This window comes from Pristis pectinata, chromosome 30 (genome assembly GCF_009764475.1).
Source record: "Pristis pectinata isolate sPriPec2 chromosome 30, sPriPec2.1.pri, whole genome shotgun sequence".
In the NCBI taxonomy this organism is placed as follows: Eukaryota; Metazoa; Chordata; class Chondrichthyes; order Rhinopristiformes; family Pristidae; genus Pristis; species Pristis pectinata.
This window is the reverse complement of record NC_067434.1, coordinates 24,026,479-24,044,447: the sequence shown is the minus strand read 5'-3', so window position 1 is coordinate 24,044,447 and position 17,969 is coordinate 24,026,479. Positions and strand designations below refer to the sequence as shown.

At 44.9% G+C, this 17,969-nt stretch overlaps 1 protein-coding gene across 6 annotated transcripts in view; it reads right to left on the bottom strand.

Moving 5' to 3' along the window:
* The window catches only part of ndst2a (N-deacetylase/N-sulfotransferase (heparan glucosaminyl) 2a), a 432,751-nt gene that overhangs the window by 253,584 nt on the left and 161,198 nt on the right, over window positions 1-17,969 (bottom strand). The window contains exon 1 of one of the 6 annotated variants that reach the window (XM_052041764.1): window positions 1,322-1,346. The exons of the other annotated variants lie outside the window; for them this stretch is intronic. The gene's annotated coding sequence lies outside the window, so the exon portion shown is untranslated. Of the gene's footprint in view, window positions 1-1,321; window positions 1,347-17,969 lie in introns of those variants that run through there. 6 annotated transcript variants of the gene reach the window in all.

The window sequence follows — 17,969 nt, the reverse complement described above, 5'->3', positions numbered from 1 at the left end:
GTAAACCTGGCATTTGATTACAATGAGATACCCAGTGAGGCTGCTTCCTTCACTACTCCACACTTACTTATACAAAAAGATCCATTGTGTATTCCATATGCATTGGGGATCTCATTGAAACCTACCGGATACTGAAAGGCCTGGATAGAGTGGACATGGAGAGGATGTTTCCATCAGTAGGAGAGTCTAGGATCCGAGGGCACAGCCTCAGAATAAAGGGACATCCCTTTAAAGTTGAGATGAGGAGGAATTTCTTCAGCCAGAGGGTGATGAACCTATGGAATTCATTGCCATGAAGGCCAAGTCATTGGGTATATTTAAGGCAGACATTGACAGGTTCTTGATTGGTAAAGGGGTTAACAGGGAAAGCAGGAGAATGGGGTTGAAAAATAAATCAGCCATGATTGAATGGTGGAGTAGACTCAATGGGCTGAAAGGCCTGATTCTGCTCCTATATCTTATGGTATTCAGGCCACACAGTCAGTCCATAATGATAAATGCTTTTCAAGTTGTGTACAAGTAAAGATAGACATTAATGAAATGAGCACTTCAGGGAACAACTATGACTAGATCTGGAGTCACACGTTAGCCAGACTTGGCAAGGACGGCAGTTGTTATTCTCGGAAGCACATCGGAGAGCTAGATGAATTGTTCCAACAATCTGGTTGTTTGATGGTTGCCATTACAGTTCACTTCGTATTCCAGATGTATTCAGTTACTGGAATTCCCAAGCTGTGGAGGTGGGATTCGAACTCATGTCTTGGCATCAGTAGAATAAGGCTCTGGGAGCTCGTCCAGTAGCTTAACCACTATGTTACTGCACCTAAACTTGGCTATGAAAGAATTGCAGACTTAAACGTGACTAAATGCAAAGACAAGAGACATTAATGTGAGACAGAGGCATCAAACTAATTAGGTTCAGAAGTCTGCAAAAGATTCCACACAAAGAACTTGACTTAGACAAGATTATTAATGCAATAGAACATTACAGAGCACTTAATAATACAGCAATGTCCCATCTCCCCTGCCTATCAATCAAGCTAAAATGCCCGAAAGCAAAATATGGAATTAACCGTTTCCTTGTAGTTGCATTGATGTGTAGCTGCTGGATGTTCATAGTGAGTTTAGTGAGGTAACACAATCCATCAGAACAGTGTGTAGACTTTTGCTCTTGAAGAACAACAGAACTTACTTTAAAATTTACCTCTTTTGACTAAGTTTTTGGTTACCTCCTCTAATATCCCATTTACCAGCGTCAGTTTTAATACTTAAAGAAGCTACAAGGTGTTGTCGACCAATGGTCCTGATGAAGGGTTTCAACCTGAAACGTTGACAGTTCCTTTCCTCCCGCAGATGCTGCTTGACCCGCTGAGTCCCTCCAGCCGATCGTCTGTTGTTCCAGATTCCAGCATCTGCGGCCTCTGGTGTCTCTGTTTAAAGAAACTCCTTTGAAGTACCTTGGGATGTTGCTGCTACGTTAAAGAGACTATAGAAATGGAACCCATTATTGTTCAGACACAAGAAACTGCAGATTCTGGAATCTGGAGCAGAAACATGCTGGAGGAACTCAGCGGGTGTGTGGAGGCAGAGGGATGGTTGACGTTTCAAGTCAAGACCCTTGTAGTTTTATTTTGTTCATCTTGTTTTATGATTAAACTTGTACAAGGCTGCTAAAATCCTCTAATCCAATTCACGAACATCTCCAGTTGGCAATCTCAACCACCTTCCCCTATTTCATATTTTTTATCCAGTTCAAATATGGCTTTCGGGAGGACATATCAAGTCTTCCTCCATGGACTTGGTCTATACCTCTCGCTGCCTTGGTGTTATTGTTTTACCTGATACTCCCTCAGTGAACTGTTGTAATGAATTGATCTGCATGAACGGTATGCAAAACAAGCTTTTCATTGTACCTCGGTACAAGTGACAATAATAAACCGAATCCAATTCTAGCACACAGAAACACTCCCATTTCCAAGTGATGCAATACCCTGACCTGAACATACCACAACTATTTATTTCATTGTCACATACTCTTGGACTTCCTTCACGCACTACAAGAGTACTTTGAACCCTCGGACTGCTGTTATTCACACAGGCAATGATGGCAAGTGCCAGTGCCAGGCAATGACCATCTCCAACAAGAACATGTCTAACCACCTCCTCCTGATGCTCACATCATCAGCATTGTGTGGGACATGGTGTTTGATTCTGCTGCTCCTCACTATTTGTATAAATTATTTTGAGTTGGAAATCATCAACTCAGGAAGGCTATCTCAAATGTGCAGCTGACACCTAATTCTAGGGGTATATTTAATACCAAAAGAGAACTTCAACGAGATACAAAAAGATTGAAGAACAACTATGCATCTGGCAAATTAATTTCCATACAGCGAAGTGCAATGTGGTGTGCTTAATGGGAGGAACATGCAGTCTTTCAAAAATTAAGAGTCTGAATGAGGTAGAGGAGCAAAAGGGTCAAGGAGCTCAAATTTTATTTTTTATTTCTAATTTATTATTTTTATGACCAAGTTCCCCATCATCAATATCTTATGAGCTACCCAAGACTAGAACCATTAACTGACAATCCACACATCTTAACAGGATTGCAGCAGTTCAAGAAGGCAGCTCACCACCACCTTCTCAAGGGCAATTAAATGCTGGCTCAGCCTGCGAAGCCCACATCCCATGAATGAATATATTACCAAAAAATGCAAATACCGCACGGCTATAAGAACAGGCCATGTTGGGAATATTGTGGGGAACAATTCATTTCTCAACTCCTGTAACCTTTCAACCACCTAGAAGATGCAAGTCATCAGTTTCATGGAATGTTCAACACTACCTGGCTAAACTGACACCTCAACCATCATTCCCTTCACCACTGGTGCACTGTAATTGACGGCGTACCACTTTTCCAATGCACTCGCAAAAGGCTCCTCTGGTAACAGCTTCCAAACCCAAAATGAAATCAGAAAATGCTGGAAATACTCAGCAGATCAGGCAGCACCTGTGGAGAGAGAAACACTTCTCAAGGAACTGTATCTGCTGGGAATCTGCAATGTTGGAAATGTTTAGCAGGTCAGGCAGCATCAGTGGAAATGGAAGTGTTTAACGTCCTAACTTTTTCTTTCCACAGATGCTGCCTGACTTGCTGAGTGTTTCCAGCATTTTCTGTCTGTTTCAGATTTTCAGCATCTGCAGTTTTTTCCTTGATTTTCTCCCAACCCTGTAACCTTGAACACCTCGAAGGGCATGGGCAGCACGCACATTGGCAGGTCCCCTGCAACTCTCATACCGTCCTGACTTGAAATATATCGCCTTATCTGCCCAGCCACTTGGTCTAAACCCCGAAACTCTCCACCCAATAGCACCTTCAGCACAGAGTCTGCAGCTGTTCATGAAGATGGCTCACCAACACCTTCTCAAGGGAAAATTGGGACAAGTTTGGGTGTACAATGAGTGCATGTCAAGGTTAAATGGAAAAGAATTAAAAGAAAAAACCCAGGTCCAATTGCAAATGAATTTCACAGGGAATGACAACATTATTTTGTTCATTTGTGCTGCTTTACTTAGCAAGTTCAGCAAGTGTACCTGTACCTCAGGAGCCGGGACTGGTGCTTTTCATTTCCAGCATACAACCGCATCCTGGCAGCTGAGGAAACCTGAACCTTCAGCCCCAAAATACTGGGAAATGGAGGGCAGTCAACTGAACAATATCAAGACTACGAGTCATTTAGTCAGGCAACAAGGAAACAGGCCCTTCGGCCCACCGAGTCTATGCCAACCATTAACGGCATGGTACGGCAACTGCTCTGCCCAGGACCGCAAGAAACCGCAGAGAGTTGTGGACACAGCCCAGTGTGTCACGGAAACCAGCCTCCCCTCCTTGGACTCTGTCTTTACCGCTCGCTGCCTTGGTGAAGCAGCCAGCATAGTCAAAGACCCCACCCACCCGGGTCATTCTCTCTTCTCTCCTCTTCCATCAGGTAGAAGATACAGGAGCCTGAGGGCACATACCACCAGGCTTAAGGACAGCTTCTACCCCACTGTGATAAGACTACTGAATGGTTCCCTTATACGATGAGATGGACTCTGACCTCACGATCTACCTTGTTGTGACCTTGCACCTTATTGCACTGCCCTTTTCTGTAGCTGTGACACTTTACTCTGTACTGTTACTGTTTTTACCTGTACTACCTCAATGCACTCTGTACTAACTCAATGTAACTGCACTGTGTAATGAATTGACCTGTACGATCGGTTTGCAAGACAAGTTTTTCACTGGACCTCGGTACAAGTGACAATAGTTTACACTAATCCTAAATTAATCCCATTTTTTTCATTCTCCCTCAATTCCCATCAATTCTCCCACATTCTACCACTCACCTACACACTAAGGGCAATTTCCAGCAGCTGATTAACCTATCAACCTGCATGTCTCTGGGTTGTGGGAGGAAACTGAAGCATCTGGGGAAACCCATGTGGTCACAGGGAGAACGTGCAAATTCCACACAGACAGAACCAGAGGTCAGGATTGAACCCGGGTCGCTGGAGTTGTGAGGCAGCAGCTCAGGTGTGCGAGTAGATTTTTGGAAAACATGGGTGTGGAATCAAAGCTGATTAAAGGATGTCAAGACATAGATTAACAACAAAAAGCAAAATGGCCTTGAAGGGTGCAAAAGCCTTGACGCACAAATGTTTTAGAAAGTCCTTGAAGGTTGCTGGGCACACCTTTGCAAACCTGCTGGTAATTTCCATCATTTTCATTTTCTCTTTGTTGCTGTCAAAAGGCTCAACTGTACACAAAAAGCAGGACAATGATGGATTACAAGTGGGACTCTGGAGATGAATCAAACTCGCCACAACATTGGGCAGACACAACATCAAACTGCAATCATCAATTTCCTCGCACCTGCCCACCCTGCACACAACGCGACAGCACAGAGGAATGGAAGGAAGGTAACAATTTTTTTTAAACCACAGTTGAAGGTTAGCGTGAAAGGAAAAGTAAGTCAGTTAGACGAAAGACTGCAGTTAACGAAACCACTGACCCTGATAATTAAATAGTCATGACTCCAAAAGGACAGGCCTTTGGTTAAGGCTTGTTAAGGAATGCTGAAAATGTTCCAGGTTAATGGCTGGCCAGGAATCTGTCCATCAACCCAAAGTCATACCTGTCACAGTTTAATTAAGAACTGGGTAGAAGGACGGCAGTGGTCAACCATCAAGTCGAGGACATTTAAACTATCTGGTGTCAGATCAGCCTGTGTCCAGGGGCTCAAGCACTCTGGCAGCAGCCTTGAGAAGCCCCAGAAAGAGAAGCATGAACACTACGGCTTCCAAACACCTGTGAAGGAAATCAAGTGTTATTTGACAGGGAGAAGGAGAGAGGGAGAGAGGGAAAATGAGAGAGAGAGAGAGAGAGGGAGAGGGAGAGGGGGAGAGAGAGAGAGAGAGAGAGAGAGAGAGAGAGAGAGAGAGAGAGAGAGAGAGAGAGAGAGAGAGAGAATGAGTGTCAGGGGAAATCTGCAGCGAGTACTGCATTTGCCACAAGGCCTACGAATGGGCAATGTGACGGTTCATCAGGGAACCCAAGCCCACTGCTAGCACTCTGTGGGCTTGGTTGGTCAGAGGGTGGACCCACAATGCCAATCCCAGGTTGGAGACTTTTCTGTCGATTGCAACTGATCAGCGGCAGAACGACCATGGGTTCCTGACTGCCTGATTTGTATGCACAACAGAAACTGGTCCAGCTTCAAGGTCAGTTTGAGTATAAAGTGAAAAACCTGACCCAAGCTCGTGCTTATTTTTCTGACCTTGACATGATCTGGAAAAATTTGCTAAAACAAGACTGCTGTATTACTATTATACGTCACCGGCGATCAAGAATAGCTGACACAGTGTTAGAAGCAAATCGTCCAGGCGGGGATGGAGCTGAGCCAGGCTGGAATGGGACTGACCTGATCCAATCACTGGACCGTAACACACGTCCAACCCACACCTGACACAGAGCTTGGTCTCGCTGGCCTTGGGTCAGGTCATCACGCCCTGCTGCATGATCGAGTTCCCAGCACTAATGTGTACAAGCACGCACAGACATGGATGCACGCAGAGACACACAATTACACAGAAGAGTGTCGTGCTGAGGAAGTGCTGCACTGTCAAAGGTGCCATCCTTCAGACGAAGCATTAAACTGAAGCCCACTCTGCTCTCCCCCAGCACGACACGAAAGATCCCACTGTTTCAGAAGTTCTTCCCACTTGGTCTGGCCAATACTCATCTCCCAATCAACATGCACATGATTGCATCGCTGAGATCTTTCTGTGTGTAAATTGGCTGTCACATTTCTCACAATGCTGCAATGTCACTGCGCTTCCAAAGTACATCCCTGTAGGACATGCGGAAAGGTACTACAGAAATGCAAGTCCCTGCATAAACAGTGAGAGACATACGGACTAACAGTGGAATGTGTTCAAGCAAAGACACGCCCACACATACAAATGCATACAACAGGCAGGAGTTTACGCAGACAAAGAGGCATTTTCCTGAGTATACAGAATCATAGAAATTAGCCTCCAGAATAAAACCCATCACATCTAAGCCTGTAAAAGGAGTAAAGAAACATCGACAAAGACTAATCCAACTCTCCCAGCCTTTGCCCCACAGCCACCCAAATTACAACACAGCTCTTCATTCAGGGATGCCTAAGTGCAGAGACACAAGAGACTGCAGATGCCGGAATCTGGAGCAAAAAAAACAAACTGCTGGAGGAACTCAGCGGGTCAGGCAGCCCCTGCGGAAGTAAAGGGATGGCTGGCGTTTCGGCCATCAGGACTGGGAGTGGAGAGGGAAGACAGTCAGTGAGAAGGAGGGGTGAGAGAGAGACCGGGTAGGTGGAACCAGGTGAGGGGAGGAAGATGATGTTTAAATAAGGATTTCTGGCCCCTTTATGCTTTGTGTCAGCAAATTCCACCTCCCTACTACACCTCAGGTGGGAAGAAAAGATCTGGCCTCATTCCCCCTTCCTTCCTTCCACCAACTCCTTGAACTCTGTGCCCTTCTCCCTGCCGAGAGGAAATACTCCTCCTGTTCACACTACCTTTGCCACTTTCACTGACATGAGGACTGCGAGCTCCAAACTCTTTCGACTAAGTTGGACGCATGCTTGGAACACGAGCAGGTGTACTTTATTAGACTGAGATGAGGAACAGCTGCCAATATGATTGAATGGGAAAATACAAAAGGTTATTCGAAACATCCTGTTGTCAGCTGAGCACAAGAGGGAAAAGAAAATAAAAAGAATTAATTAGCAGCACTTTAGAAAATCTAATTGCAGTTTTCCATGTGATATCTGCATCCCTTAAGCGAGACATTTGCTAACAATCACTTTGCTCCAATTATGAAGGCTTACACATTTAGAAGATGTATGTTGCATTGACAGCAATTTCATACATTCCTAAACAGCCAGCAAGTGATCTTTTTGTAATTCAACTAATTTAGAAGCAGGCTCATTAAACAGAAAAACGCTTAATGAAAAGCAACACTAATGGCTTTTCCTTGTTGCAGTTCAATGCATTGCTAAATAGGCTCAGGAGATAAAACTTGCGGACACAATACCAGGGAACTTCAGTTGTGACAGCACGGTACAAGTTGTGACAAGCATGTGGAATGCGCTCTCGTCCCCTGGCCCTCAGCTATTCAACAAACAACCCTGTATTTATAGAGCAGTTTTCAGGCCTGTAGAATTCCTATGGATTGTGTTAATGAAACCATAAAGACAGGCAGACACACATTCCCATCACACATTTATTTTCTTGCTGAGCTTTTTATTTTACAGCCAATGAAGTCCTCTTGAAGTGTACTCACTGCTGCTGTTTGGGAAACATGACAGCAGATTTACGCACAGCAAGCTCCCACAAGCTGGACCCTGATGACAACCAGGTGACTTGCTTTTCAGGCATGGCTCCAGGGATAACTGAAAATCAAAACAAAAACTGCAGACGCTGGAAGTCTGAAATTGTACCAGAAAATGCCAAAAACACCCAGCACTGGTTCAGGCCCAGGACCCTTCCCTCGTTCTGCTGGAAGAGTCCCAGACCTGAACCATTAACTCTGCTTCTCTTTCCATAGCTGCTGCCCAACCGGCTGGGTGCTTCCAGTATTTTCTGGTTTTACTCTGGGGACAATTGCCCCAGCTCTCCTTTGAAGTAATCTCATGGAGCCTTACAAATCCACAGAGGGGGCAGACTGAACCCTGGCCTGCAGCCTCAGCCTGAAGTCTCCCCACCTTCACAATTCTCTCGCCCTCCCTGGAGAGAAACACACGTACTATAAGATAAGACAAGACATCTTTATTAGTCACATGTACATCAAAACACACAGTGAAATGCACCTTTTGCGTAGAGTGTTCGGGGGGCAGCCCGCAAGTGTCGCCACGCTTCCGGCACCAACATAGCACACCCACAACTTCTGAACTGACACTCACTGGACTGGCCCAAAATCATATGGACCAGCAATCGAGCTGCAACATCAAAACTAAATCAATCTCACAACTACACGGAAAATAAAACAACTAAAAACAAAATGAGACTGCAGATGCTGGAATCTGGAGCAACACACAAAGTGCTGAAGGAGCTCAGCAGGTCAGGCAGCATCTGTGGAGGGAAATGGACAGTTGAATGTTTCAGGTCGAGACCCTTCATCGGGACTGGAAAGAAAAAGGGGAGACAGTCAGTATAAAAAGGTGGGGGACGGGGTGGAGCAAGAGCTGAAGCAGCAGAGATCACAAAGGGGGAGCATTGAGAAAGGGTCTCGCAGAAGTCCCAAAGCCCGGAGGAAAATTTCTTCAAGGTAGGTATAGCTCAAAGGGACTTCACAGTGGAGCAGCAAAATGGAGACACAAGAGAGACTGCAGATGCTGGAAATCTGGAGCAACGTCAGAATGAGTTCAGTGAGACCGATGAAGGGTCTCGACCCAAAATGTCAACTGTCCATTTCCCTCCATAGATGCTACCTGACCTGCTGAGTTCCTCCAGCATTTTGTGTGCTGTTAAAAATAAAATGAAAGGTTAACCTATATTAATAGCGGTCACCCTGAGCAACAGCTGAGATGATGAGTTATGGGAAAGATAAATAAATAATGGAAGTAATGGATGGACCTGCTGATACGTTAATGGAGGAAGCCCTGGGGACCAGAGTTAACCATGTCCTGTCCTGTGAACATTTATGTTTTTCTATACATTACTGTCAAAACAAAAGCATAAAAATTCTTTTAAGTCCCTTTAAAAACTGAAATCACACTGCTTCAATTATTGTGCTAGGTCTTCATCTGAAGATTAAAATTCACCCACTGGTTCATAGAAAATTATTCTATATATTTTATTTATTAGTCACATGTAAGATGCAATGAAATGCGTCTTTTTGCCTTAACAACCAACACAGTCTGAGAATGTGCTGGTGGCAGCCTGCAAGTGTCGCCACGCTTCTGGTGCCAATATAGCATGCCCACAGCTCCTAACCCGCACGTCTTTTTTGGAATGCGGGAGGAAACTGGAGCACCCGGAGGAAACCCACGCAGTCACGAGGAGAACGTACAAACTCCTTACAGACAGCGGCGGAACTGAACCTGGGTTGCTGGTGCTAACCATTACAGCAATGCAGTGTAATCTGCTGCTGAAATGTATTCAATTGATTTCAGTGGGTCTGAAGTTCAGAGGCAAGAGCACAAGTGGTGTTGCTGTTATAACGTGCATTTTGCACCACTGTCTCGGTACAAGTCTCGGTACAAGTCTTGCACCACTGTCTCGGTCTCAGCAACACAAACTGACAGAAAAGGCAGTAATATGTTTAATAGCTGTGTGTGGCAGCTAGTGCCTGAAATGATGCCAAACAATTTAGTTTCTTTGCTATTTCCAAAGACATTCTGCAGACTCGAAGGCAAGCAACCACACAACAGGACCGTCAATGGCTTGCTCTCCCCAAAAGTTTTGGCTGCAGGATCTTCAACATTTACTGTTGCAGGAGTAGGGTGTGGCCCGTACTACGGAAAGTCCACTTACTGCAATTTTATAAGTTTTCAGTCACTACTTGCATTCCACACATCAACCGTGGTGAGGACTGGGGCTTGAGAAGTGCATGAAGAAAACAAATGAACAGCCACCAACACTGAACAATCCATTTGCCTTCAGGATACAAACTACATTAAGTAATTCAAGGGGTGTAGAAACGTCTTCTGTGAGGATTAAACCTCATTACAGTGTGTTGAGTCATATTCCCGGGACTCCAATCATGCGATAATGTCAATCCTCTGAATTGATATAACATAAGGTATCAGTCTGACTGGAACTACAAGGATAGGTGGCTGGCACATACTGCAACATTTCACAGGTGCTGGGTTTATGACCGAGTTTGAGTGTTTCAGTTGCTTCCTAACCTGAAATCCACTGGCTTCACCTCCCCTGGTTCCCACCCACATCACAGACCAATCCTTTTGCTCTCCTGACCCTCCCTCCGTAAATCAAAACTTGTCGGATTTCTAATTTTTTCCCAGCTCTGATCAAAGCAGGGAGGTGATGCAATCAGACTCAATTACTACGTTTAAGAGGCATTTAGACAGACAACAAGGTATGGAAGAATGTTGACCTAATGTAGGCAAATGGGATTGGTGTAGATGGGCAAAACCAATGGCATAAACCTGATAGGCCGAAGGGCCCGTTTCTGTGTGATATGACCCATTGGCCTGAAACGTTAATTCCATTTCTCTCTCCAGAGGCTAGAGTCATAGAGTTATAAGTCACGGAAAAAGGCCCTTCAGCCCAACTGGTCCATGCCGACTAAGGTAACCATCTAAGCTCGTCCCGTCTGCCCACACTTGGCCCATATCCCTCTAAACCTTTCCTATCCATGTTTTTATCCAGGTGTCTTACATCAGATACCATCAGACTTGCTGGTATTTCCAGGATTTTCTGCTTTTATTTAAGGTCAACACATTTCACAGATCAGATCATCAGCAACAACTGGTTTTCCTGGAAGACCTTCAACGTCGCAAAAAAGTTTCAAGCAAATAACTAGCAGGTTGCCAGGCAACAGCTGACATTGGAGCACACGAGGAGATATTAGGACAAATGATTGGTCTCGCTGCCAAACTCCATGGAACATCTCACTGGCAGAAAGTGAGCTGGAGAGGCTTAGAGCCTGTCAGGTGGTGGGAGAGACGGAAATGCTGGGGTGATCACAAAGCCAGATTCGGACAACACAGGGTTTTAAGCCTAGAGGTGACCACAGAGAAAGGGAAGGGCAGGACTTGGAAGGGTTTAAACACATGACTAAGAATTGTAAAATCAGGGTGCTATTTAAGAAGAAGCCAAAAGCCAGTGGGTGAATCAGATGATGGGAGTTAGGACACAGGTGCAATGTTCGAAGTGACCTCAAGATCATAGGCAGGAGAATGAAGGAGACTGACCAATAACCCATTGCAACTGTCAAGTCCAGAGGCAACAAAGGCACAGATGAGGGTCTCTGCAGCAGGTGAAGCGAGACCAGTGAAGAAAGATGTAGTCACAGTGTGGGCATGGACATGTTGCCGGAAGGACAAGACCAAGGTTACAAGCAGCCTGTCTGCAGGATCAGATAGTTACCAGGACAAAAATGGAGGGAGTGAGCGGGGATCTAAGATTGTGCCCCTGACCAAAGTCAAAGGGTTTTGTTTCCTGACCAAAAAACACCTGCCTGTGAGCTTCAAGAAATGGTGGCTTCAAACATGTTTCCTCTTCAGTTGTTATACAATTACATTAGTACTGTTGGTGTGGGGTTTCTCATAAGGACAGGCCATCAGTGCAGAGCTACACGTTACCTGGCAGCATGTATAAGCGGCCTTTGCATTAGGGAGGGAATGTGTTCCTAGAAAACCACCCGTGTCACGATTTTCCATAACACAAAACCCTTTTTTTCCCTTTGAATCCCAATGTTATAACTGGACATGCATTCCTATGGGATGTTTCTCTCTCAATAGTAATGACAAGTACCGCAGTTGCTGGCTCACAGAGCTGCTGGTTTGGAAACTGATAAGGCCATCTCTTCAGTGGTCAACAGCTACAGTTGGAGACACAAGTGACTGCAGATGTTTATCACCTTCCGGACTTCAGTTGAATGTAGACAGATTTTTGAATGCATATCAAACGTAGGTAAGGTAGTTATATGATAAAACTTACAATACAATAACAGTGATTGTTTATGTTTACAACTTGCATTCAAACATGCGCTGTTTCAGACATTTTGAGGGCAAAAAACAGCTCTGCCAGCTACCCTACCCAACTCAACCCCTCCCCAAAGTCCCTGATTAAATTCAAAAGCAAGATTCCAGCTTTATTCTTTTGAAGTAAGATCTGTTTTAAACCTAGGACTGTGTTCCTCATTTCAGAGTTAATAAAATGAATGTTTTTCAGAATGAGCATGGATTGGAACCACCTCACCTACCTCCCCAAGTGTAAACTTATCAATAAAATACCAATTTTTCATATTAAAAGGATATTTTGTCAGAACCCATGTTATACAGATAATTATTGTGCATTTTACTATTTTTGCAGGACTGTAATTAAAAATAACTGCACACAGGATGTGGCACTTTATACATACATGGAATTTCCACACCAACACGCTATTTCTACCCAGGACATAACATGATGGCAATGAAGCACATGTTTGATGAAGTCCCCAAACATCAGCTGTCCATTTCCCTCCACAGATGCTGCCTGACCCGCTGAGTTCCTCCAGCATTTTGTTTTCTGCTTCGGATTCCGGCATTTGCAGTCTCGTGTGTCTCCACACATTTGAGAGAGTTTGACAGCACCTCAAAAGGGTACTTCTAAGGGCGTTGTAGCACCAGAAGGCATCAGTGAATTATGATGATAGGGAGATCACAACCTGAGAGGACAGTGGAAGGAGATTCAATGAAAATCATTTTCAAAAGGAAATACTTGAAAAGGACCAATTTGCAAAGCAATGAACAAGGAGGTCAATGAGACTAATCTGTGATCTCTGGAACAGGCATGATGGGCTGAGTGGCCTCTTTCGACCCTCTGAGATGTTCCCATTGTTACCTCAAGGGCCTGTTCCACATAGAGTGGGTCCACGACTGCAAAGCACATTTCCTTGTTTCTGGGGCTGCCCCAGACGCCCACACCGCTCCGTAGTAACATGGCGCATTTACCTGAAGTTCTACTTCATGGACTCTTTTACACAAAACACTGATCCAAAGCTTCCAATGAAATTCCACGTGGAGGCGAAGTCATAGGTTTTACAGCAGAGATGGGGGCCCCTCCACCCAGTGTGACAAGTTCACCTCTGACCTGGTCCTCACTGCACCTCATCTTTCAACAAAGTCCATCCTGAGTCCAACAATTTCACATCATGAACATCTGCTCCTTTTAAACTCAGCCTTTACTTTTCCCATTGTGCCTTGCACCGTCACCCCTTTTATCATTGAAATTCGCTTTCCTTCCAGCCCATCACCAATCTTACAGTCTTGCAGAGTTGTACAGCAGAGAAACAGGCCCTTCGGTCCACCACGTCTATGCCAGCCTTCATGCCTGTCGATACTAATCCCACTTGCCTGCATAGAACATTGAACAGTACAGCACAGGAACAGGCCCTTCGGCCCACAATGTCTGTGCCAGATACGATCCCAACTTAAACTAAATCTCTTCTGCCTGCACATGGTCCATATCCCTCCGTTCCCAGCCTGTTCATGTTCCTATCTAAAAGCCTCTTAAACACCACTATCGTATCTGCATCCACCACCCCTGACAGCATGTTCAAGGCACCCACCACTCACTGTGTAAAAAAAACTTGCCCCACAAATCCCCTTTAAACTTTCCCCCATGCACCTTAAATGCATCTCCTCTAGTTTTTGATATTTCTACACAGGGAAAAAGATTCTGTCCACCCTATCTGTGTCTCTCATAATTTTATAAACTTCTATCAGGTCTCCCCTCAGCCTCTGATGCTCCAGAGAAAACAACCCAAGTTTGTCCAACCTCTCCTCATAGCACATGCCCTCGAATCCAGGCAGCATCCTGGTGAACCTCTTCTGTACTCATTGCAAAGCCTCTACCTCCTTCTGGTAATAGGACGACCAGAACTGCACACAATGCTCCAAGTGCAGCTTAAACAAAGTTTTATATAGTAGCAATGCGACTTCCTGACTCATATAGTCATTGCCCCAACCAACGAAGGCAAGCATGCCATACGCCTTCTTCACACCAAGTTCATATCCCGCTATGCCTTGTTCATTCAAGCACCTGTCAAGATGCATCTTCCCCATTGATCTCTTCCTTCCACTCCTTCCAGTCTCCTAGTTTGCTTGAAGTCTGTTGTAGACCTCAAACATGAGGCTAAAGAAATTTAGCATGTCCCCTCCGACCCTCACCAATTTTTATCGATGTACCATAGAAAACATCCTATCCAGATATGGCAACTGCTCTGCCCGTGACCGCAAGAAACTGTGGAGAGTTGTGGACACAGCTCAGCACATCACGGAAACCAGCCTCCCCTCCATGGACTCTGTCTACACTTCTTGCTGCCTCGGTAAAGCAGCCAACATAATCAAAGACCCCTCCCACCCCGGACATTCTCTCTTCTCCCCCCTCCCATCAGACAGAAGATACAAAAGCGTGAAAGCACGTACCACCAGGCTCAAGAACACCTTCTGTCCTGCTGTTATAAGACTATTGAACAGTTCCCTAATACGATAAAATGGACTCTTGACCTCACAATCTACCTCGTTATGAGCTTGCACCTTATTGTCTACCTGCACTGCACTTTCTCTGTAGCTGTGACACTTTATTCTGCATTCTGTTATTGTTTTACCTTGAACTACCTCAATGCACTGTGTAATGAATTGATCTGTATGGACAGTATACAAGTTCTCCACTGTACCTCAGTACATGTGACAATAATAAACCAATTTACCAATTTGACTGTCTTGCTTTCCACAAATGCTGCCTGACCTGAGTGTTTCCAGCATTGTGTTTTTGATACTGATACATGAATTTTTCCAGTTCAGATGGGCGTACATTTATCTGAAGCATCATTTCTCTGCCTGAACCTGCTGCCTCACCCCGCTGTGCATTTCAAACACTTTTTTTTATATTTCACTTGCCAGCTCCCAAAGCAATTCTCTCCCGTTTAATGAGATGATTTGACTTCTCTCCTCACATATTATCAGGTTAGGTTTTTCTTTAATTCTTTCACAAGCTGCGGACATTAGCGAAGTCAGCATTTATTACCTATCCCTATTTAGCCCCAAATCCTAGTGGCTTGCTAAAGTGTTCCACCAGGCAGTTTAGCATTTAACAGACACTTGGACAGGTACGTGGATCGCAAAGGTTGACATATGGACAAAACAGGGGAAAATGGGACTGGCTTAGAATGAAATCTTGGTTGGCATGGACCAGTTGGGCCAAAGGGCCTGTTTCCATGCTGTATGACTCTATTAAGCATTAAACACATTGCTGTCAGTTGCCAACATCATAACTATGCAAAACAATTAAAAAACACAATCCTTTCTAAGCTAGAAATGTCAAAAATATAATATTCCTCATATTCAACAAGCCCAGACAACTAAACTACACAACCTTTCATTAATGAGCTAAAAATAGTTGAAAATGCAACTTTGAGACAAATCCACGTCAGTCATACCATGACTCCGTACATGCAGCTCATCCAGTAACACTCTGCACCTAAGGAGAAGCTGGATAAGCTGACAAGGAAGAAGGGAATCAAAGAGATTCTCAGAGTTTAATGGAAGAGGAAAGGAGGATGCAAATGGTGACCTTCCCTGGTTGACCCGAGCGACCCATGTATCCGCTACGTGACCCATTTAATTACATGTTATCAATAGTGCTGAATGAATGAGTGAGTTGACGCAGCATTCAAATCAGCAGGTTGTGGGATCAGTCCCATTCCCGAGGCTTGCACATAAATATCTGGGCTTTCGTTCCAGGACCACAAGATCCTGAGGTTTGCCCGTGTACGTAAACAACACAACCTAACCACAACCATCAGGTTCTTGAATCAACCCCCACAACCCTAACCCTACTTCAGCAACGGAACACTGCGGATCACCTCTTGCACTTGCACGTGTCTCTGATTGTGTCTTTGTTGCTTGCACTAATGTTTTGTTTTTGCAGTCTTTTTTTCCCCTCCCTCATCACTGTCTTCTATAATCTGTGGATAATCAGTAGTGTAGCGGTTAGCGTAACGCTATTACAGCGCCAGAGACCTGGATTCAATTCCGGCCGCTGTCTGTAAGGAGTTTGTACGTTCTCCCCATGTCTGCGTAGGTTTCCTCCGGGTGCTCCGGTTTACTCCCACATTCCAAAGACGTACGGGTTAGGAAGTTGTGGGCATGCTATGTTGGCGCCGGAAGCATGGAGACACTTGCGGGCTGCCCCCAGAACACTCTATGTAAAAGATCATTTCACTGTGTATTTTGATGTACATGTGACTAATAAAGATATCTTATAATTTATGTATAATTTATATTGTGCATTGTCCCTATGTGCCTGTGATGCTGCTGCAAGCAAGTTTTTCATTGTAACTGTTCCTCACCGTACTTGTGCACATGACAATAAACTCAACTTGACTTGACAATCTGAACCAAGCTGAGCCTAAGTACTTATACATTTTTTCACACCCAACGCTATAGATATAACAATCTCCATCATGTGATATGCGTGCAGTAACACTGAGCATCTCCCTGACCTGGATAAAGTATAGCATGGCCCAAGCTGTACCCAGAATATAACTCAACCAAAACTGACACATGTAGCATCGTTGCATCTGGCTCAGGAAGCCAGCTGCTAGTAGGATATGGAGCCTATCTGATCCTTGTTATTAAGAGCAAAGAATACAAACAGAAAGATAAACTCCTAGTTACATTGCACTTTATCACACCTCTTGGAAACACTTCACCTGGAATGAATTGTTCTGAAGTGCAGACCCTGTGGCACTGATAAGCATACAGCAAGCTGACACAAGTAGCATTTATAAAACAAATAAGTGATTGCTTGTTAGGTGAAAAGAGTTGGGTTGAATCAGCAAAGCTAATAATAAGGCCACAGGTGGAGGAGAACATCTGCTCGTGTGTCCACACTGCAGAAGTAATTCTGAGACAGAATACAGCAGGAGTTCACAAGGAGATCAACCAAATATGATGAAAAATTAAGGATCGTGAAGTCAGAAGAAAGGAGATTAAAGTCATAGAGTCATACAGCACGGAAACAGGCCCTTCAGCCCAACTCGTCCATGCCGACCAGGGTGCCCACCTGAGCTAGTCCCAGTTGCCCACGTTTGGTCCATATCCCTCTAAACCTTTCTTACCCATGTACCTGTCCAAACGTCTTTTAAATGTTGTTATTTCACCCATCCCCCCCTTAGCTTCCCTGGCAGCTCGTTCAAGATAAGGACGTTTCCCCTCAGATCCTTTTTAAATCTTTCCTCTCTCACCTTTAACCAATGCCCTCGAGTTTTTGCTTCCCTTTCCCTGGGAAAAAGACTGCAGAACCTGGAATCTGGAGCAACAAACAATCTGCTGGGGGAGCTCAGCGGGTCGAGCAGCATCTGTGGGGGGTGGGGGGGGGGGCGGTGGGAAAGAATTGTTGACATTTCAGGTTGAAACCCTGCAGCAGGATTGAGAGTGGAGAAGGGAGACGGGGCCAGTGTAAAGAGGAGAGGAGGAGTGTAGAGACAGGAGTCCAAGGTGATAGATGGACTGTGGAGGGGTGTAAGATGACAGGCAGGTTGAGCCAGGTAGGGGAGGGGAAGTTCAAGGTAAGGCAGTACAGGCAGCCACCCAGCTGTGTTGATCGCAGTAAACAACATAAGATAACAGGAGCAGGAGCAACCTGGTCCCTCAAGCCTGCATCACTATTCAAAATGACTATGCTGATCTGCACTGCTCCCAGTG